The 23829-nt window shown below is 40.9% G+C and overlaps 1 protein-coding gene across 1 annotated transcript in view; it reads right to left on the bottom strand.

The window, feature by feature from the left end:
- Positions 1 to 23829, bottom strand: part of xkr7b (XK, Kell blood group complex subunit-related family, member 7b) — a 243030-nt gene that overhangs the window by 9754 nt on the left and 209447 nt on the right. The gene's annotated exons all lie outside the window — the stretch shown is intronic.

The raw sequence follows: 23829 nt of genomic DNA, 5'->3' as shown, positions 1-23829 counted from the left end.
ACACACAGCCATTTCGAGACAATCCTGCAGCTTTTCAAGCTTTCATGTGAGATCTATCTTTAACAGAATAAACTACTCTAGTAATTGGGATCATAAGTGGAGCTTTTCCTCATGTACACATGGTAAGGTGATGCTGCAAAGGAAATTTATTCCACAAAGTGCTTATTGCTGCAGTTTCATTAGAAATGTAATGCTTCTTCCTTTGAGTTGAACACATAAGCTCCTTAAACAAGTGAACAAGCTGCACACTTCTGTTGTTAAACATGAAGTCCAAGGCTACAAAAAGCACACAGAGTTTAAGACTATTGTCCTAGGATACTAACTTCAGAAAGAAGCAGTGGCCAATTGGAATATATTTTCTTACTGACAATATATGGTGTGTTTCTCAAGGTTATAAATAGGTAACTGCAGATAATAAATTACTAGCATTTCCATTCCTTTTGCTCATGGGTAGTTGAGGTACTTGGTTTCACTGTTTCCATGCCAACTTCATTTCTTCAAGATTTTTTTTTTACATTAGGAGCAGCTTGACTTTTCTCCTTGCTGAAAGATTAGCCGGAGAGGATCATAATAAGCAGAAGTTGTATTTTTTAAGCTTATTCATTTGATATTTATGGGTGTTTCAAATTGAAACAATTAGGTCTTAAACTTTACATACCAAACAGTATTTCATGAGAAGGTTGTTTTCTGGTCTTCAATGCCCACTATGTAAATTATTGAGCCAATTGCGCTAAAGTAACGCTGATAATGAAACACTATGAAGTGATTAATAGGGTTTTCTTAAACTTTATTTATCCAGTGGAAATTAGATGACCAGGTGGACAAGACCGCTTTTCCAATGTTCTATTTTAATTCATTGAATTAAAATATGCTCCACTGAGAAGATCAAAAAGATGTCCACCCTTTGTATATACATAGTACTTTGCTCATATTAAGGGAATCCACTACATTTTGGAAATCAGTAACTTGAATGGAAAAACATAAGGAAAAACAAAGTCATAGGAACTTGTGGGGTCAGGAGAATGCCGAACAGATCAATCCATTTCCTACAGTGCCACAAGAGGCCAACATTCTCTTCCAGGTCTCCAAAATGCCTTGATACTCAAGACCTTTCCTAAAAACTGTCCCCATGATTTTCTCAGTCCTTGGGATTGTACCTTTCATCACTGCATGTGCTGAGCCCAAGAAGCTAAAATTTGGTCTGTTTATGTTAGGATATTTTGTCATTACCGCTGGTCCACTTCAGAATACTTTATTGACTGTGATTTACTGACAGATGAAAGTCACATCATTTTCAGGTGGAAACACAATGCAGTAGATTCAGGTTATTGTGAATGTTACGGTCTTACTCGAACACATGTACATTGTATTGAAAGAAAACATCTGATTATAGAGAGCTGGTAACCAATGAATCATGTTTTCCAGCAAGAATGCAACTGGCGAATTTGGAATGAACATAGAGTTGTATATTGTCATGACCTCAGCCCCCTCCTTCAAGAGAATCGCAAGATCGCTATTAATTCGGGTCTTGGACCCAGGAAATGAGAGACAATGCCACGGAGTTGACCATTGTTCTTAGAGGCACCTGTGTGAATTGCAACTCTATAGTACGTGCCAGCTATCAGGGACATGGACACCCTCGGGCAATGTGGTGTGGGGATGGCCTCACCCTACCTTGATTGACATTTACAAATCTGCCAGCCATGATAAAAAGGAGACTGCTGGAGGCGGTACTCCAGCGACGCACTAGACGGAGACCATCGCTCATTCCTCTCGTAATAACGGGAAGCTGCTCGGAAGCCACGTGTGATTTGGATCCCCTAGCTAGGGAATCGAGTGGCTAATAACCCCGAAAAGGATTTCGGACTGACAACGAGGAACTCCCGTTCTCGATCTCACGCTTTGAGTCCAGAAGGCTGGCAAGTTTATTTTCTCTCTCCAACCCGTGAACACACAGCGGTCCCTCAAGCGGCAAAAAGCCTCCATGAACTGGCGAGACTTTTATATTTCAATTGGACAAATCGTTTAACCCCTAGACAACGATAGAGCTCATTTTTGATTATTACTACACCTGTGCTTTAGATTGAGTTTTGACGATGTATATGATCTGAATGTTTTGTAGTAACCATACTTTTGTGCCCCTTTATAAATAAAAACGTTTGAAAATAGTGGCACCAGGCTTCAGCGGACCTCTCTATCTTTGCTGGTAAGTCACCCGGTTACTGGGGAACGTAACAATATATTGTCAAAATAATAAACACTCATCGTTATTCAGATGTCTTCAGAATATAAAACACTTATAATTTCAAATAAATGGTCATTTGAAAAATACATAAATATGAATAAAGAGTAGAAAGCCAATAATTTCCAGCTGGTTGTCATATTTTGACAGAGGAGAGGGAGTTAGCGCCTGCAAATCTGGAAAACAAAAATCAATAGCAAATGCATGCGAGTGAAAGTTTTTTAAATGCAGGGCCTTTTTTATTCCTTTCAGTTAAAATACACTCAGTAGCCACTTTACTAGGAACAACTGTACACCTGCTCGTCAATGCAAATATCTAATCAGCCTATCACATGGCAGCAAATTAATGCATAAAAGCATGCAGACATGGTCAAGAGATTCACTTGTTGTTCACACCAAACATCAGAATGGGGAAGAAACGTGATCTAAGTGACTTTGAGTGTGGAATGATTATTGGTGATAAGCAGGATAGTTTGAGTGTCTCAGAAACTGCTGATCTCCTGTGATTTGCACACACAACAGTCTCTAGAGTTTACAGAGAATGGTGTGTAAAACAAAAAACATCCAGTGAGTGGCAGTTCTGTGGGTGAAAATGACTTGTAATGAGAGAGGTAAGAGAACAATGACCTGACTGGTTCAAGCTGACAGGAAGGTGACAATAACTCAAGTAATGATATATTACAGCTGAGGTGTGGAGAAGAGGATCTCTGAATGCACAATAGTTCGAAGCTTGAAGTGAATGGGCTACAGCAACACAAGATCATGAACGTAACTCAGTCGCCACTAAGTGTATGATGGTGCTTGTTGCTAAAGTAATCCAGATGGCCTTTGAAAACTGTAAAGAATAGTGACCTGAAAAACATCAAGTCTTAAATATCATAAGTTTCAGAGCAAGAATTTTAAACCTTAGCTATCCTGTTTCAAGTTAAGCTAATAGGCCTGATTATTTCTACATAGCTCCAAACAATGAGTTTAGTAATCTGGAATACATTAGTGGTTGTTAGAATCACTTCAATTCTCTCACTCTCAAGGTCTGTATTGTCTCATTTGCAGAAGCTATAAAAGTATATTTTGTCTATTTGCAATCTATGGATTTTTACAAATGACACCTCTATCAGTCATCTGGAAAATTTAAAATAAATGCAGTGCATTATGCAACCACAAAACTCTTGCAATCAATGCCTTCACGTGTCAGTCAGCATCTCTTTCAAGCATGGATTTGCCGAAAAGTTCCTATGCAGCCAGAGGTACAAATAAATAACAGAGACATTGCTCAGTCCTTGACAGTGATGCTTTATACAATTTATCACCTGCAATGTCAGTCCAAGATAAGAAATGTCCTGTCAATTTTAATTCTCTGCATTAATATCAGCCAATAGTCCCTAGTCAGGCACTAGAACCTAAAGCTCTTTATTTCACTGCAATGCAAATATCCACAGAAAGCTCAGTGTGCCAATATGACATCATCATTTTACAGAACAGCCTTTCCATGGCCTCTGGTGACACTACTGATTGATGCTGAATTATGGTGAGTGAGCTTATATTCATTTACATTGAAATAAATTCTGGACTGACTGCACTCCATCCATACAATGTCAATCCCAACTGCCACATTTTAATCAGAATTTTTACTATTAATGCTTTTTCAGAGGAAATAATTTTCTGCAAACGTATAAGATGATATCCCCATGTAATCATGCCACAAATTTAATCTTAGATGATTACGGAACAGATTGAGTTGTTGGTACTCATTTGAATGCACTGCTGCTTTTTTAAAAACTGAGATCCACACGTGTAGCTTAAAGACCAAAAGATCATAGATATATGAGTAGAATTTTAGACCTTTCAGCCCATCGAGTCTGCTCTGCCATTCCATCATCTCAACCCAATTTTCCTGTTATCTCCCCATAAACTTTGATGCCTTGACTAATCAAGAATCTATCAACCTCTGTACATATACAGTATGACTTGGCCTCCACAGCCCTCTGTGGCAATGAATTCACGGATTCACTACCCTTTGATAAAAAGAAATACATTCCCTAAATGGATGTCCCTCTACTAGGTTTTATTGAGATTCCCACCTCCGCACATTCTTCTAAATTTCAGTGAGTATAGGCCCAGAGCCATCAAATATTCATTATATGAAAATACTTTCATTTCCATCAACATTCCTGTGAACCTCCTCTGGACCCTCTCCAATGCCAGCACATCTTTCCTTAGATAAGGGGCCCAAAACTTCTCACAATGTTTCAACCATCAGCATTACATCCTTGCTCTTATATTGTAGCCCCCTCGATATGAATCCCAACAGTGCATTTGCCTTCCTCACAATTGACTCAACCCGCAAGTTAATCTTTAGGAATCCTGCAGGAGGATTCCAAAGTCTCTTTGCACCTCTGATCTTTGAAGTTTCTTGCTGATTAGAAAAATGTCTATGCCTTTAATCCTTCTACCAAAGTGCATGATCATACACTTCCCTACACCATATTTCACATTCCGTTTCATTGCATATTCTCCCAATCTAAATACTTTGGCAGACTCCTTGCCTCCTCAACATTATCTGCCAATCCACCTATCTTCATGTCAGCCACAAACTTGGTCACAAGGCCATCAATTCTGTCATCCAAATCATTGACACATAATGTGAGAAAAGTGGTCCGAATAACAACTCCTGCAGAATACCACTAGTCACTGGCAACCTACCATAAAAAAAAAATCACTCTTTACTCCCGTTCTTTGTCTCCTGGCAGTTAGCCAATCTTTTATATGTGGTAGTAACTTTCCTGTAATACCATGGGCTCTTACATTGTTAAGCAGCCTCATGTGTGGCACCTTGTCAAAGACCTTCTGAAAATCCATGTATACAACATCCACTGATTCTCCTTTGTTTATCCTGCTTGTTATTTTCACAAAGAATTCTAACAAATTTGTCAGGCAAGATTCCTCCTTAAGGAAACCATGCTGATTTTGGCCTATTTTATATGTCACTCCAAGTGCTCAAAATCTTGTCCTTAATAATACATTCCAAATTCTTCCCAACCTGCAATTTTCCAGTCCTCCAGAACTATTCCAGAATCTAGTGATTCTAAAGAGATCATTACCAATGCCTCCACAATTTCTTTCAGATCTCTTTCAGAACTCTGGTGAGTAGTCCATCTGGTCCTGATGTCTTCAGACCTTTCAGTGTCCCAAGCACCTTCTCCTGTAAGAGCAACTACACTCATTTCCGCTGCCTGACACCCTTGAATTTCTAGCATACTGATTGTGTCTTCCATAGTGTAAACTGATGCAAAAATAATTAATAAGTTCATTTGCCATTTGTTTGTCCCCCATTACTACCTCTCCAGTGTCATTTTTCAGTGGTCCAATATCCACTCTCACTTCTCTTTTTCTCTTTTAATATCTGAAAAAAACTTTTGATACCTTCTTTTATATTATTAGCTACTGTATATTACCTTCATATTTCATTTTTTTCTCTCATGGCTTTTTAGTTGCTTTCTGTTGGTTTTTAAAAGCTTCCCAATCCTCAGTCACAATTGCCTCATCCTCCCTTTGGTATACTTCTTCATCTTTGTGATATACCTATCCTGCACCTTCCAAATTGGTCCCAGAAACTTCAGCCAGTGTTGTTCTGCCATGCTTCCTGCTAGCATTCCTTTCCAATCAATTTTAGTCAGCTCCTCTCCCATGCCTCTGTAATTCCCTTTATTTTATTTTCTCCTTCGGAAACTGTAAGAGTGAATTCAATCATATTATAATCACTGTCTCATGAGGGTTCATTTATCTTAAGCTCCCTAATCAAATACAGTTCATTACACAACACCCAATCCAGAACTGCCTTTCCCTGAGAGGGCTCAACCTCACACTGCTCTAAAGAGCGATCATGTAGGCATTCCATGAGTCCCATCTCTTAGGATCCAGCAAAATCTTAATTTTTCTGATCTACCTGGATATTGCTGTCCTCCATTGCCCTTTTTATATGCCCTTTTCATCTCCCATTTTAGTTTGTAGGCCACATCCTGGCTACTGTTTGGAGGCCTGTACGTAACTCCCATCAGGATCTTTTTACCCTTTTCTACATCTTCTATCCTATGTCACCTCTTTGTAAAATTTTGATTTCATTTTTTTTTTTACCAACAGCAGCACCACATCCCCTCTGCCTACCTGCCTGTCCTTTTGACACAATGTGTATCCTTGGATATTAACCTCCCAACTTCGATCTTCTTTCAGCCATGCCTCATTGATACCCACAGCATCATAACTGCCAAGCTCTAACTGCGCTAGAATATGATCTACCTTATTCCATTTTCTGCATGCATTCAAGTACATCACCTTCAGTCTTTTATTCATCACTTTTGTGATTTTGCAACCATTTAACACTTCAACTCATCCCACTGACTGCTGTTTTGCCCTATCGTCTGCCTGTCCTTCCTCACAGTTTCACAACACACTGCATCTACTTGTATACTAACTACACCATCTGTAGCCCTATCACTCCTGTTCCCATCCCCCTCCCAAATTAGTTTTAACCCTCCCCAACAGCTCTAGCAAACCTATTCCCAATCATGTTGGTTCCCCTCAGTTTCAGATATAACTCTCCCTTTTTATACAGGTCATACCTTCCCCAGAAGAGATCCCAATGATCCAGAAATCTGAAATCCTCCTTCCTGCACTTACTTCAGCTATGCATTTATCTATCAAATCATCCTATTCATACCCTCACTGGTGTGCGCCACAGGCATCAATCCAGAGATTACTACCCTTGAGGTTCTGCCTTTCAGCTTTATACTTATCTCCCTATAGTCTCTCTTCAGGACCTCCTCCCTTTTCTTACCTATGCCATTGATACCAATATGTACCATGGCTTCCAGTTGTTCATTCTCCCCCTTTAGAATGCCTTTGATTGGAAAGCAGCGCAGATTCTGTAGAAGCGTTTTTGTGTAGGACCGGAGCCGAGCTTGAAAAAGCCGCCAGTTTTCAGTGGGAGTCTTTTGATTGGACAGTGGCACAGATGCAGTAGAAATGTTCCTGTGCAGGTCCAGAACAGAAGTTAAAAAACCCAGTCTCCATAAAAGAGAGGTCAAGCAGAGTGGTCATCTTGGGATGGGTATGAGTCAGAGTGGTAAGGCTTTGGCTCAACAGACTTCGGCAAGAACAGGTGGAAGTGAGGTAAGTAGGTAAGATTATTTCTTCTTTGTTTTTCTTATTTTTGAAAGAATAGGGGGTATGTTTTCAGGGCCAATGTTCACTTCTGGGTGTCAAATGTGGGATTTTCAGGAGACTTCCAGCCTCCCTGATGGCCACATCTGCACCCGTTGCATCAAGATGCAGCTCCTTAGAGACTATGTTAGGAAACTGGAACTGCAGCTCAGTAACTTTCAGCTTGTTAAGGAGAGAGAGAAGGTAATAAACAGGAGCTACAGGGAGCTAGTCACTCCAAGGCTACAGGAGACAGATAAATGGGTGACTGTCAGGAGAGGGAAGGGAAACTGTCAGATAATGGATTGCACCCCTCAACAATAAGTACTCTATTTTGAGTTCTGTTGGGGGAATGGGGAACCTACCTAGGGTAGCAATAGCAGCTGTGCCTCTGGCAGTGAGTCTGGCCCTGTGGCTCAGAAGGGTAGGGGACTGAAGAGGACGGTAGCAGTAATAGGGGACTCTATATATAGTAATGGGGACAGTTAGGCAATTCTGTGGATGTGAAAAAGAAACATAGATAGTAGTTTGCCTTCCAGGGTCCAGGGTCCGCGATGTTTCTGAACATGTCCACGATATCCTGAAAAGGGAGGGTGAGCAGCCAGAAATTGTGGTACATATTGGTACCAACAACATAGGTAGAAAAAGGGAGGAGGATATGAAAACAGAAAGCAGGGAGTTAGGAAGGAAGTTGAGAAGCAGGACTTCAAGGGTAGTAATCTCGGGATTGCTGCCTGTGCCACACGACAGTGAGGATAGAGATAGAATGAAGAGGCAGATAAATGTGTGACTGAATAATTGGGGCAGGAAGCAGGAATTCAGATTTCTGGATAATTGGGACCTCTTCTGGGGTAGGTGGGACCTGTACAAAAGGGACAGATTACACTGGAATCCAAGGGGCACCAATATCCTCAAGGGCAGGTGTGCTAGAACTATTGGCAGTGGTTTAAATTAATATGGTAGGGGGATGGGAACCAGTATGATAGAGCTGAGGATTTAGAAGTAGATGATGGGTGTAACATGAATGTAAGGAAGGACAAGCCAACGATTGGATACAAGTGCAGACAGAGCAAAGAGTTAAAATATAGTGCAGAGGGAAAATTCAAAAAGATGAAGAATACAGGACTGAAGGTGTTATATTTCAATGTACATAGTACTTGGAATAAGGTAGATGAACTCGTGGCACAGTTAGAGATTGGTCAGTATGATGTTGTGGGCATCAGTGAGTCGTGGCTAAAAGAAGGCCATAGTGGGTGGCTTAACATCACAAGGATATACTTTGTATCAAAAGGACAGGCAGGAAGCCATAGGCAGTGGTGTGGCTCTGCTGGTAAGAGATGGAATTGCATATTTAGAAAGAGGTGACATAGGGTGAGAGAATGATGAATCTTTGCGGGTGGAGCTAAAGAAACTGCAAGACTAAAAAATACATTATGGGAATGATATAAAGGCCTCCAAATAGTAGCCAAGATGTGGGGTTGAGATTGCAAAGGGAGCTGGAAAGGGTATGTAATAAGGGTAATGACAGAATAGCAACGGGGGACATCAATATGCAAGGGGATTAGATTTTCAGGTTGGTGTTGGATTGCAAGAGAGGGAATTTGTTGAAAGCCTACCAGATGGCTTTTTAGACATAGATATAGACATAGAAAACCTACAGCACCATACAGGCCCTTCAGCCCACAAAGTTGTGCCGAACATGTTCCTACCTTAGAAATTACTAGACTTCCCCATAGCCCTCTATTTTTCTAAGCTCCATGTACCTATCCAAAAGTCTCTTAAAAGACCCTATCGAATTTGCCTCCACCACCGTTGCCAGCAGCCCAATCCATGCACTCACTACTCCCTGAGTAAAAATCCTAACCCTGACATTTCCTCTGTACCTACTCCCCAGCACCTTAAACTGTGTCCTCTTGTGGCAACCATTTCAGCCCTGGGAAAAAGCCTCTGACTATCCACATGATCAATGCCTCTCATCATCTTATATACCTCTATCAGGTCACCTCTCATCCTCCTTGGCTCCAATGAGAAAAGGCCAAGTTCACTCAACCTGTTTTCATAACACATGCTCCCCAATCCAGGCAACATCCTTGTAAATCTCCTCTGCACCCTTTCTATGGCTTCCACATCCTTCCTGTAGTGAGGCGAACAGAACTGAGCACAATACTCCAAGTGGGGTCTGACCAGGGTCCTATATAGCTGCAACATTACCTCTGGGCTACTAAATTCAATTCCTCGATTAACGAAGGCCAATACACCGTATGCCTTCTTAACCACAGAGTCAACCTGCGCTGCTGCTTTGGGCGTCCTACGGACTCAGATCCCAAGATCCCTCTGACCCTCCACACTGCCAAGAGTCTTACCCTTAATACCATTTTCTGCCATCATATTTGACCTACCAAAATGAAGCACCTCACATTTATCTGGGTTGAACTTCATCTGCCACTTCTCAGCTCAGTTTTGCATCCTATCAATGTCCTGCTGTAACCTCTGACAGCCCTCCACACTATCCACAACACCCCCAACCTTTGTGTCATCAGCAAACTTACTAACCCACCCCTCCACTTCCTCATCCAGGTCATTTATAAAAATCATGATGAGTAAGGGTCCCAGAACAGATCCCTGAGGCAGAGACCATAATATGATTGAATTCATACAGCAGTTTCAGAGGGAGAAGCATAAGTCACATGTATCAGTAACGCAATGGAATAAAGGGAATTACAGGGGCATGCGAGAGCTTGCCCAGGTGGATTGGAGGAGGATACTGCTGAGGATGATGGCAGAGCAGAGATGGCAAAAGTTTCTGGGAATAGTTCACAAGGTGCAGGATAGATATGTCCTACAGAGGAAGAAGTTCTCAAATGGCAGGGGTAGGCAACCGTGGCTGACGAGGGAAGTTAAAGACCGCATAAAAGCCAAGGACTGGGCATATAAGGTAGCAAAAGTAAGTGGGAAGTTGAATGATAGGGAAGCTATTAAAATTCAACAATGTTTGCAGTTATATAAAGAGTAAAAAGGAGATGGGAGTTGATATTGGACCACTGGAAAATGAGGTTGGTGAGGTTGGAATGGGGGACAAAGGATTGGCAGATGAACATAATGGGTACTTTTCATCTGTCTTCACTGAGGAAGAAACTAGCAGTGTGCCAGAGGTCCGTGAGTGTCAGGGAGCAGAGTGAGTGCCTTTGCTTTAACAAACAAAAAATCACTAAGAAAACTGAAAGGTCTTAATGTAGATAAGTCACCTGCACCAGATAGACTACATCCCAGAGCCCTGAGAGAGGTTGCTGACGATATAGCAGATGCATTGGTCATGATCCTTCAAGATTCTGGCATGGTTCCAGAGGATTGGAAAATTGCAAATGTCACTTCACACTTTAAGAAGGGAGGAAGGCAAGAAAAAAGGAAATTATAGGCCAATTAGTCTAACCTCAATGGTTGGGAAAGTGTTAATGGAAAGTCCATTATTAAGGATGAGGTTTTGGAGTATATATAGACTAATGATAAGAATTGAAAATACACGTGGACTAAGATGTTAATTGTCCTGTGCTGTCATCAGTGGGATCATCAGTTGATCTGCCACCTGTCCTCAGGAGTTTCAGCCGCTTATGATCAAGACTCCCTCGCGGTGGTGGGCCAGCAGTGCTAAAGCACCACCTCCCACTGATGAGCTTAACAACTTGGCATCTGCCTCTATCAGAGTTGTTGGTCACTTCCATCCAACAGATAGTCTACTCTTCAGGTGTCTATGCAACAACTGAAGGGTTTACAAAAGATGGATACGCTGTCCGACTATCTGCCCCTCCGGACGTACTTGGTCCACACCCATGATGATCCTGTCTCTGCTGCTTCAGCTACAGCCCTGCTGGTTGACTTGATCTCACTTCTAGTAAAGCCAAGGTCACTCAGCCACTTCTGGAAAGTGAACGCAATAAAGCCACGGCAACCTACTTCAAATGGATAACCAGCATGGTTTCTTTAAAGGGACATCTTACTTGACAACTCTGTTAAGTGATCTTTGAGGAAGTAACAAGCAAGGTAGACAAAGGAGAGGCAGTGGATATCATTTACTTAGATTTTTAGAATGCCTCAATCTACATCAAGGTGCCTCACATGAGGCTGCTTAACAAGCTAAAATCCTATGTCATTATAGAAAAGATACTGGCATGGATAGAGGAATGGCTGAGAGGCAGGAGGCAGTGAGTGGGAATAAAGTCACCCTTTCAAGTTGGCTGCCAGTGAGTAGTGTTGTTCCTCAGGGGTCAGTATTGGGACCGCTGCTTTTCAAGTTGTTTGTCAATGATTCAGATAATGGAATTGATGGATTTGTGGCAAATTTTGCAGATACTATGAAGGTAGGAGGAGAGATAGGTAGTACTGAGGAAGCATTGTGATTGCAGAAGGACTTAGACAAATTGGAAGAATGGGGAAAAAAAGTGGGAGATATATACAGTGTTGGGAAATGTATGATAATGCATTTTGGTAAATACAATGGACTATTATCTAAATGTGGAGAAAATTCAAATATCAGAATGCAAAAAGACTTAGGGTTCTTCGTGAGTCTTGCAGTCTCAACCTGGGCTTCATCGAATTATGACCCCGCTCCGGATCGAATTCCACGACCTCTTCTCTCTTCATCTCCCTCACAAAAGACCCCAAGCCTAACCATAGTGTTCCTCACCAGAGAAACCTCCCCTTAATCAGACCATCCTAATTGGATGGCACACATTTCTCCTATCTCTTATCTTCAACAGAATCCAAACAAGCAGCTTGCAGAGAACAGCACAAAAATCAAATACAGAACAGCACAACAGTAAAAAAAAATATGAATTAGGGCATTACAGATCTACAGTCTGAGGTACACAGGGTAAACAGGAAGGGAGCCTCTGGGGCCCCAGTGCTGCTTATACTGCACTCTTCTTCTTTCCCCTCCACGTCTGAGCCACAGAGACAGACTCAGTGCAGGGACTTGTGGCTTCCTTCTGCAACGTCATCACCTCCAACAGAATCCAAAGCGGCATACCGCAGGAGTACTCAGCACTGGCTGCCTATCCCTTTTCCCTTCCTGATGGTCACCCAGTTGCCTGTGTCCTGCACCTTGGGTGTAACTACTTCCCTTTATGTCCTGTCGATCAACCCTGCTCCTCCTGAATGATACGGATTTCATCCAGCTCCTTAATATAGTCTGAAAGCTGCAGGTGGATGCGCTTCCTGTAGGTGCGGTTGTCAGAGACACTGGAGGTCTCCTTGCCTTCCCACACCCCGCAAGAGGAGCAACCCACTGCCCTGTCTGGCATTCCCACTGCTATAGCTGCTCAGTAATAAAAAAAGAAAAAAAAATTCTACCTACAGCCTCCGCCACCCTCGCCAAAGCCTAACTCCCCACTCTAATATTGGCTGCTGCGCTTAAACCTAACTTCTTTTTATTGGCCCTTGCCAAGTGCCTAATTATTCACAAACAAAAGTCTCCTTGAGAACTGTGGTACACAGAATATCCTGAACGCTCTCATTCACTTCTTTTGAACTCTCTCTCCTTCTACACAATCCCATGTCTCTTCGGGGACTGTGGGGTACAGAATATAAACAGCTGAATATAGTTAATGTTTTTGCATCTCATGTATATTTTGCAACCTAACACTTACTTCAAGATCAATCATTAATTTTTAATTTGAAACTTCCAACCTTAAGAGGTTTTAGAGTGTTTATTATCACTATCTATTCACCAACCCATGGTAAATAACCAGGCTAAAGTATAAGAAAATGCTTTTGCTTTCTTACCTACAAATCTCCAAATTATTTTATGATTTCCCATTCAGGCCAATGACTGAATAATGAGATGGATTTCCGTGATGTTACTGGTGACCAATTATGTATCTACAGAGGGTGAGTTTTCGTCTCCTCTATGGAGCATATTCAATACATTAGAACAGAGGCTCTGTAAAGTTACAGTGTCTTGTGCTCACAAATCCCATTATTTAGACAAGTACTAAGTACGACTCAACTCTGGAAAGGGGGAGAAAGCTTGACAGCTGACTGAACAATGATAACTAGCAGAGATGACTGTCAAAGCTGCCAAAACATCGAGGCTTAAAAAACTGGATGTATATCACTATTTGAAGATCATATTTTTCGCTCAAGTGGAACAACATTAAAATTATTTCTGGATCAAAGTTAATGAGGCACTTTCAATTGAGAATCAATGCACAAATGAAGTTATTTTTGCAGGTAGTGACATCACCTAGCAACACACACAAAATGCTGGAGGAACTCAGCTAGTCAGGCAGCATCTATGAAGGAGAATAAACAGTCGACATTTTGGTGGAGACCTTCAGCAGGACTGAAAAGGAAAGGTGTGGGGAGGGGCAGGAGTAAAGCTGGCAGTTGATAGGTAAGACTAAGATAAGTGAAGGTGTGTGGGTGGGGGCAGGGAGTATGAAGTGAAAAGCTGGGAGGTAATATTTGGAAGAGGCAAAGTGCCAAAGAAGAAGGAATTTAATAGGAGAGGACAGTGAACCATGCCAAAAGTGTAGCAGGGGAACCCGAAGGAGGTGATGGGCAGGTAAGAAAGGATGAGAGGGTAACCAGAATAGGGAATGGAAAAAGAGAGAAGTGATGGGGTAGAAATGAACAGAAAATAGAGAAATCGATGTTCACGCCATCAGGTTGGAAGTTACTCAAATGGAATATGAAGCGTTGCTCCTCCAACTTGAGGGCATGGAAAGGCTTGCCATAATGGGAATGTGAAGTACTATTGAAACAGGTAGTAACCATGAGATCCTGCTTTTTCTGCAGCGAACAGAGCAAAGGTGTCTGACAAAACAGTTCCCCAATCTGCGTTGAGTCTTGTTGATATAGATAAGTCTGCATCAGCAGCCCTGTATGCAACAGATGACCTCAGTCGTCTTGAATGTAAAATGTTGCCTCACCTGAAAGGACTGTTTGGGGCTCTAATGAGGGAGGAGAGAGGAGGTGTTGGGGCAGGTGCAGCACTTGACATGCTTGTAGAGATAGGTGCCAGGGTGGAGATCAGTGGGGACGGATGAACGGTCGAGGGAAGTTCCTCCAGAATTTTGTGTGTGCTGTTCAAAATTTCTAGAATCTGCAGAACTGATATTTGTGACATAATTCAGTCAGTTTATTGAGAAGCGTACCTTAAGAGCAGAACTCTCAAGACAACCAACCATTGTTTGATCTGAAGCTGCACAATTTCAGATAAGCCCTCTAAACTCTTCCTTTACTTATTTGCTCCGCTCGGATGTTCCACCCATTCCCTCACTGTAACAACCCAAAACATCCCATCATCCAGCTTCATAACCCTTGGGTAACTAATCTCCAGTTCCCTATCCTCATACTCTTGGCTTCAGAAGTCCAAAGTGACTACCAGTAGTGTGCTGATCTACAGCCCTGATCAACTACGAGGTCCTGATCCCAGGCCCATATTCAATTCTGAAAGACCTCCTCCCCTAAATTCTGCTTGTGGCCTCACACGTTGTTTTCCTTTTGTTTGCTCTGAAACTGAACAGCATGTGAAGGTAAATTCACAAGGGTCATAGAATCATCCAGCATGAAAGCAGACCCCTTTAGCCCAACCTGTGTATGCTGATCAAGGTGCCTATATAAGCTTGTCCAATGGGCCAGCTTTTAGTCCATATCTCTCAAAACCCTCTCTATCCATTTACTTGTCCAAGTGCTTTATAAATGTTATTTTACCCTGTCCCACCCACTTCCCCTGGCAGCTCATTCCATATATGCACTACCCTCTGCATGAAGATGTTATGTTTCAAGTCTCTATTAAATTTTTTCCTCTTTCCTTAAACTTAAGCTCTCTAGTTTTTGATTCCCTTTCCTTGGGGAAAAAGGCTGAATTCACTCCATCTGTGCCTCCCATGATTGTATAGACCTCAGTAAGGTCACCTCTAAATCTCCCATGCTCCAATTAATTGGAATTGGAAATGGTTTATTGTAACATGTATTAAAGTACAGTGAAAAGTGAATTTTGCAAGCCATCCATATAGATCATCTCAAAACTACAAGTACGTTAGGGTAAAACAAGGAAAATGAACAACAAAATGTAGAAGTGTTGTAGTAAGAGGGAAGAGCAGTGCACGTAGATAATGTGCAAAGGCCATGGCAAAGTAGATAGTAAGGTCAAGAAATGACCTTTAACACACAATAAATCCATTCAGGAATGTTATAACAGTAGTTTAGAAGCTGTCCTTAAGCTTGGTGGTGGGTCTATGAAAGACTTCATAGAAGAGAGGCTGGTTTTTGTAATGGATTGAGCTGCATCCACAACTGTCTGCAATTTCCTGTGGTCTTGTTCAGACCAATCTGCATATCATGTTGTGGGACATCCAGACAGAATGTTTTCTAGAGTGCATCTATATAACATGGTAAGGATGCCAAACTTCCTTAATCTTTTGATGAAGTAGAGGCACTGATGAGATATCTTGGCCATAGTGTCTATGTGGTTGGGCCAGAATAAATTGAAGCTCTCAACTATCTCCACCTCAACATCAATGATACATGCAGCCTCATCCACTCTGCCCTGCTTGTTCGAGTCAATGATCTGCTCTTTAGTTTTGCTGGTATTGCAGGGAAGGTTGTTACCATGACACCATACCATGAGGTTCTCTATCTCCTTGATGTATTTTGTCTTGTCATTATTTGAGGTCCAGCCCACTATGGTGGTGTCATCTCCAAACTCATAGATGGAGTTAGAGCAGAAAATGGCCACACAATCAGGAGTGAATAATGAGTAAAGCAGGGGGATAAGAACAGAGCCTTGCAGGGCACCAGTGTGGAGGACAATCATGGCAGAAGCATTGCTGCCTCTACTTACTGGATCCTTGATTGCAGTCTATGGGTCATGGAGACAAGGATCCAGTTGCAAAGAGTCCTAGCTGCCCAACCTTCCCCTATAACTCATGCCCTCAAGTTCAGGCAACATTGCTGCAAATCTTTTCTGCCCTCTATTCAGCTTAATTACATCATTTCTGTAACAGGATATCCAAAACCGCACACAAAACTCCAGCTGTGGCCTTCTCAAAATCTTGCACAATAGCAATCTAATGTTTCAACTTCTATAACCATTGCCCTGATTGATGAAGGCTAGCACGCCAAATATCTCCTTCCTGTGACACCCTCCCTGTGACACTTCTTTCAGAGAACTATGTAGTTGTATTTTGTTACAACACTCCCAAGCGTCTTACCATTCACTGTGAGAGTTATACCTTGTTCTGACTTTTCAAGTGCAACACCTTGCTCTTATCTGGATTGAATGCTATTTGTCCTTTCTCGGCCGCCTACCTCCCCTAGTAATTTTTATTAACCTTCCTCACCATCTACTTTATCTCATGTGTCATCTGCAAACTTACTAATTATGCCTTGTAAGTTCTCATCCAAATTGTTTTATATAAATGACAATGCGTTGGAAAATACAGTACTGAATATTTAAATGATTAGAATGAAATCAGAATGGCCATTGACGTATAACACAATGATAGATTCATAATATTACATCTATGCTGACCGTGATTTCAATTTAAGCTAATCCCATCTGCCTACACTTACTCCACATGTCTCATTCTATTGCCTGTTTAAAAACCTCTTAAAGGTTGCTTCCACCACCTCCCCTGGCAGCATGTTCTAGGCACCTACCACTATGTATAGAAACAAGAATGAAAATCTTCCTCCCTCTCCTCTTAAATCCATACCCTCCACACTGGGAAAAGTTTCTGACCATCTACAATTGCTGTGCCATAATTTCTACTTCTATCAGGTTAAAACTCAGTTCTGACAATCCAGTGAAAATAAACGTCCTTATAACCAATATGCTCTAATTCATTCTGGTGAATCTCTTTTCTACCCTCTCCAATGCCTTCACATACTTCCTGTAATGCCTTATCAATGTTTTATACAGCTGCAACATGAATTCCCTACTTTACTAACCCAATCAATAAAGGCAAGTATTATTGAATACACTATCTATTTATGTTCCCTTTCAGGGATTTATGAACTTGCACCCCACAAACCTGTCGTGTAGCAACGCTCCTAAGGATCCTGCCAGTTACCGTAGACTTCCTTTTAATAGTTGACCTCCCGAAGACCTCATCCTTAACCAGACTGAACTCTACCTGCCCATACTTCCAACTGATTTACATCTTGCTGTATCCTTTGACAACCTTCCTCACCAGCCATTTGGACTGTCTGCAAATCCCACTTGAAGTTTCATCCAAGTCATTTACATACATCATAAGCAAACTTGTTGGTGCTGAAGAAATTCTACATGTTTCAAAATTTAGAAATATTAAAGAAGTGGCCCATGCTTTGAACAATGCTGGCTGGTGGTGTAGTGGCATCAGCACTGGGCTTCAGGGTGAGTGGTCCCAGGTTTGGAGCCCGCCGGCTCCCTGCAGGCTGTCCATCCGTGCTGGGTTGAGTGTTGAGCTAGCAACTCGGCCTCATAAACAATAGACAAAATGCTAAAGGAACGGCAAAGTTGCTGCCCAGCGTGCCACAAGGTGCGGAGAGGAATAGCAATAATGCTTTGAAAATAAAACTAAAATTAATTTGACAAATTAAACTTAAAGGAAGATCACACTCCTGTGGGTGCTGAAGTAATTCTATGCCTTTGTGTTTTAACCTTTAGAAGCATTGAAAAATCAAAAACAAGCAAATTAAACATTCTAAAACAGTTGATCCTAATTTAAATAAACTCAAATAAATAAAAATAATAAAATCACCAACAGATTAATCTCTCTTAGCTATTTGCTTTCTTTGAAATGAATGGAGAACTTACTGCAGCAGTAGATGAGACAGCAGGGTTCTGAATGAAACTGCTGCCAGTTTCCTTCAAAAATCAATCATATAGATTCCCATACAAAATTACTTAAGAATCAGATATACCTACTAATCTTCAATAAAATATTGGGAAGCAACACCAAGTTATCTCTCATACTGATTCCTACATCTACAGATTACTAATTTTAAAATTCTTAATTTTGTCCTTTATGGTGATTGACATATATTTAATACTATCTTGACAATGATACTGACAGCAAACTGAAATACTTATTTGCAACTCTTTTAGATCTATACTACCAGGCAGAAATGTCTTTGTTGGTGTCTGTTCATTAAGTTTTCGTCTTAAATTTACCATTATTATTTTGCAAGAAATTAATCAAACTCCTATCAAAAGCTGCACCAGTCACATAATAACATGGGGCTCTATCACTTTTCATACAAATGTTTAGTTATTGGTCATGGATTATATACAATCTTTCCTTCCATATGTGCATTCCATTACTGTTTTCCCAATTTCTTCCTAATAAACCATAGTGATCCAATAAATCACAGCGTTCTAATATTTTTATAATTCTGTTAATAACTAGTTCTTAAAACCAATATGTGGATATTCAGACCTTAAGTATATTTTCTGTGAAGTGCCTTGTTACCTTCTATGCTGCTTCTTCAGCAGCCACTCGCTTTGCATTTGATTTAAAAAAAAATCTCTTCTCTTAGTTACACCAAGGACAATGTTACCAGCTCAATACTGAGCTCCAAGCCTCTCATATTCAACAGACTTACCATCATAGCAGTTATTTGCAATACTCATAGGAGCCCCTGCAATCACATGAAATTGGTGGGAATCCATGCCAAACATTGGTCAACATATTGATACAATTACAAAGAAGGCACAACAGCAGCTATATTTCATTAAGAGTTTGAAGAGACTTGGCATGTCACCAAAGATACTCACAAATTTCTACAGGATGTACTGTTGAGCGAATTCTAACAGGTTGCATCACCATCTGGTATGGAGGAGCCTCTGCACAGGATCGGAAAAAGCTGCAGAAAGTTGTAAGCTCAGCCAGTTCCGTCATGGGCCCTGGTTTCCCAGGCATCATAGACACCTTCAAAAGGTGATGCCTCAAAAAGTGGCATCCGTCATTAAGGACCATCATCACCCTCTTCTGATTGCTACCATTAAGGAGGAGGTACCAGAGCCTAGAGACGTACACTTTCCCTCTGCCATCAAATTTCTGAATGGACAATGAATGCACCTCACTATTTTCTCCTCTCTGTTTGCACTACTTAATTAGGTTATATATACTATAAAGTCTCTCTCTCTCCCTCTTGCTCTGTGTGTATATATATGTATATATATATATATATGTACACATGCGCACACACACACAAACACACACACGCACGCACGCACACACACTCACTCACTCACACACACACACACTCACTCACTCCTTATTGTAATTTATGGCTTTTTTATTACTTATTACAATGTACCGTCATAAAACAACGAATTTCATGAGGTAGGCCAATTCTGATTCAATTTCAGACACTTACAGATCTGTACAATGAGGAATTCTATCCAATGGTGAGGGAGGTATTTGCATAGAGGCCCCCCTTTCTATGTGAACCTCCTTAAAAGGTGTCATCCACATTGAACATTCTGTGAAAATTTACACAGCTTCCCAAACTTGCCCCCTTGCCCTAATTGTTAGCAATTTCATGCCGCTTTTCACTTCACACCCATGCTAACACAAGGCTCTACACTGGCTGTTCACCTCAAAGGAAGGCCCATGGTCACATCTCTTCTGTATCACTAGCCTATCAGAGACCTCGTGAGGCTCGAGGCCAGCTGGTAAAGCTCAACTCAGGTACTGTTTTGATTACAGAACTTTTTTTTCTCCCATTCTGGACTGCGAAATAAGGAAAATTTAGCACCATTTTAATTTTCTCACTCTTTCTTTATTGACCTTTATCCCAAGCCATTACTTCTTTCAATCACACCTACACTCATCAAATAATTTCCCAGACTATTTTTTCAGGTAACTTACCATCCTATAATAAACAGCAGAATTCTCTCATCAGGTGTTTAATTTACAGCATTAAAGTCACAATCACCATACAACTGATCTGCCCACTGATACAACCTGTTGACATGACACAAGACATAGTATAATGAAAGACTTTCAACAAAAACACCCTTTACCACTGATGTCTGAAAGAAAGATCTGACCAGCTATCTGAAGCTACAACACTGCTTTAGTGACTTACAACACACACACAAAATGCTAGGTGAACTCAGCAGGTCAGGCAGCATTCCTCCAGCATTTTGTGTGTGTTGCTTTGGATTTACAGCAATTGCAGAATTTTTCATGTTTACTTTTAGTTACTTGCATTAGTTTTAGTAAAAGAATGCCTCGCATATTATCTGCAAATACACCTCACATTTAAATTTAACTGTTCAACATCATCTCAGTTCAAAACTTTACAATATATTTCATGAAAAATTGGAATTTTGGCCTGTGCTGTCTTTAACCTTTTGACCAGAAACTACAGGCAGTAATTCAATAACATAAAGTCTTCAGGATGCAGACCCCCTCCTAATCTCCCGATCTGCATCTAGAAGGCTAATGGAGGCAGCATGCCTGATATCACCACAAAGCTTGCTGCAAATGGCTGTTAGCAATCTGACTGCAGCAACAGTTTTTCATAAATGCAAGGGGCACGATACCGAAGTCATCTGCCTGTGTTTTCATTTTGAGAGTCATACACTTGAGGAAGCAAAAACTAGGATTTAATTAGACATTGGCAGTAGAAAAGCCATCACCAGCACTAAGATAGCTCTGGCAAATCTGTGTTAGCAATGGATTCAGTTTTTTCATCTTTATTCAAAAATATTAATGTGTTTTTAACAAGAGCATAGTTTTAACTATCAGATACAAGTATTGAAGTAATTAACTATGTCATGATGCATTCATCATAATTGGACAGATATTAAGAGGATTACTAACGTCAGCTACTAAATGTTGTTAATTATAGCTCTGGGTTTTATAATAATGAACAGCCTATTAAATGACTCATGCTCATATTTTTTGTGCAGTCTGGCAATTTTTATGCCATACTGCATATTAATCATGTGATTTCAAACTAGAAGTAATCTCCAGAAGATCCTGAAATCCAAAAACCTACTGTAATCATCATTATTTTGGTTCAGTTGGCAGCGCCCAGTGTAAAATTCAGAAGTTCAAGTACCACCATGGGCCAAAGCATTTTCACTTGGGCTCAATAACGAGTCAGGGCTGCTGAAGTGTTATACAATCATTTGAATAATATTCTAAATGAAGCTCAATCTGCTTGTTCAATGGAATATAAAACATCGTGATTCTGAGAAATCAAAAGGAATAAAATAAACATTTTATTCAGCCTGTTCTGTCTCTCATTATAAATAAAAAGAGAATATGTTGGAAACACTTAGGAGGTTAAGCAGCATCTGTGGAAAGACACAGTTATCATTTCAAGTCCAAGATAGCTCATCAGTCTGACAAAGTGTCTCTATCCTGAGACTGTGCCCGCTTGTCCTAGACTCCCCACCAGGGGAAACATCCTTTCCACATCTACTATGTCCGGGCTTTTCAACATTTGAAATGAGATTCCCCTTCATCATCCTTCTAAATTCCAGTGAGTACAGGCCCAGAGCCATCAAACATTCCTCTGATGATAACCTTTTCATTCATGAAATTATCCTTGTGAATGTTCTCAGAAACCTCTTGAATGCCAGAACATTTTTTCTTAGCTGAGGGGCCCAAATCTGTTCACAATACTCAAGGTGAGGCCTCACCATTGCCTTATAAAGCCTCAGCATCACATCCCTGTTCTTATATTCTAGACCTCTTGGAATGAATGCTAACATTGCGTTTGCGTTCTACACCACTGACTCAACCTACAAGTTAACCTTTAGGGTGTTCTGCACAGGGATTCCCAAGTCCCTTTGTATTTCACATTTTTGGATTTTCTCCCCATTTAGAAAATAGTCTGCATATTTACTTCTTATACTAAAGTGCATGACCATGCAATTTTCCAACATCATATTTCATTTGCCACTTTCTTGCCCATTCTCCTAATCTGTCTAGGTCCTTCAGCAACCTTCCTGTTTCCTCAACATTACCTTCCTCCACAACCAATCTTCATATCATCAGCAAGCTTGGCAACAAAGTCATTTATTCCATCATCTACATCATTGATACACAACATAAAAAGAAGCGGTCCCAACACCAACCCCTGTGGAACACCATTAGTCACTGGCAGCGAACCAGAAAAGGATCCTTTTATTCCCACTTGCTTCCTCTTCCCAATCAGCCAATCCTCTAAACATGCTAGTAACTTTCCTGTAGTACCATAGGCTCTTAACTTGGTAAGCAGCCTCATGTGTGGCACCTTGTTAAAAGCCTTATGAATCCAAATATACAACATCCACTGCATTCCCGTTGTAATCTATCCTATTTGTAATCTACTCAAAGAATTCCAACAGGTTCGTCAGGGAAGACTTTCTCTTAAGGAAGCCATGCTGACTTTGTCCTATCTTGTCTGATGTCTCCAAAGTACTCCATAACCTCATTCTTAACAATTGACTCCAACATCTTCCCAACCACTGAGATCAGGCTAACTAGCTTATAATTTCCTTTCTGCTGTCTCCCTCCTTTCTTAAGGAGTGCAGTGACAATTTTCCAGTTCTCCAGAACTATGTCAGAGTCCAATGATTCTTGAAAGATCATTACTAATGCCGCCACAATCTCTACCACTACCACTTTCCGAACCCTAGTGTGCAGTTCATCTGATCTGGGTGATGTATGTACCTTTAGGTCTTTCAACTTTTTGTGCACCTTCTCCCTTGTAATAGTAACTGCACTCACTTCTCTTCCCTCACACCCTTCAACTTCTGGCACACTGCTAGCGTCTTCCACAGTGAAGACTGATGCAAAACGCTCTTTTATTTCATCTGCCATCTTCTTGCTCCTCGTTATTATTTCTCTAGCCATATTTTTAGTGGTTCTATATCCACTCTCAACTCTTTTTTTTATATACTTGAAAAAGCTTTCTCTATTCACCTTGATATTGTTTGCTAGTTTGCTTTCATGTTTCATCTTTTCCCTCCTAATGATTTCTTCAGTTGCTTTCTGTAGCTTTTTAAAAACTTCCCAATCCTCTATCTTCTTGTTAATTTTTGCTTTGTTGTATGCCCCCCCCCCTTTGCTTATACATTAGTTTGGTCTTCCCTTGTAGCCACAGTTGTACTATTTTGCTCTTTGAGTATTTCTTTGTTTTTGGAATACATCTATCCTGCACCTCCCTTGTTTTTCCCAGAAACTCAAACCATTGCTGCCCTGCTGTCATCCATGCCAGCATCTCCATCGAATTCTCTTTGGCCAAATCCTCTCTCATACCGCTGAAATACTCTACTGAAATACTGCTACATTATTTTCAGCTTTCTCCCTATCAAATGACGTTGAACTAACTCATATTGTGATTACTGCATCCTAATGGTTCCTTTACCTTAAGCTCCCTAATTGCCTTCAGTTCAT

This window comes from Hemitrygon akajei, chromosome 11, assembly GCF_048418815.1.
Source record: "Hemitrygon akajei chromosome 11, sHemAka1.3, whole genome shotgun sequence".
NCBI lineage: Eukaryota > Metazoa > Chordata > Chondrichthyes > Myliobatiformes > Dasyatidae > Hemitrygon > Hemitrygon akajei.
Note: the sequence above shows the minus strand (reverse complement) of the source record. Positions and strands in the feature narration are given on the sequence as shown.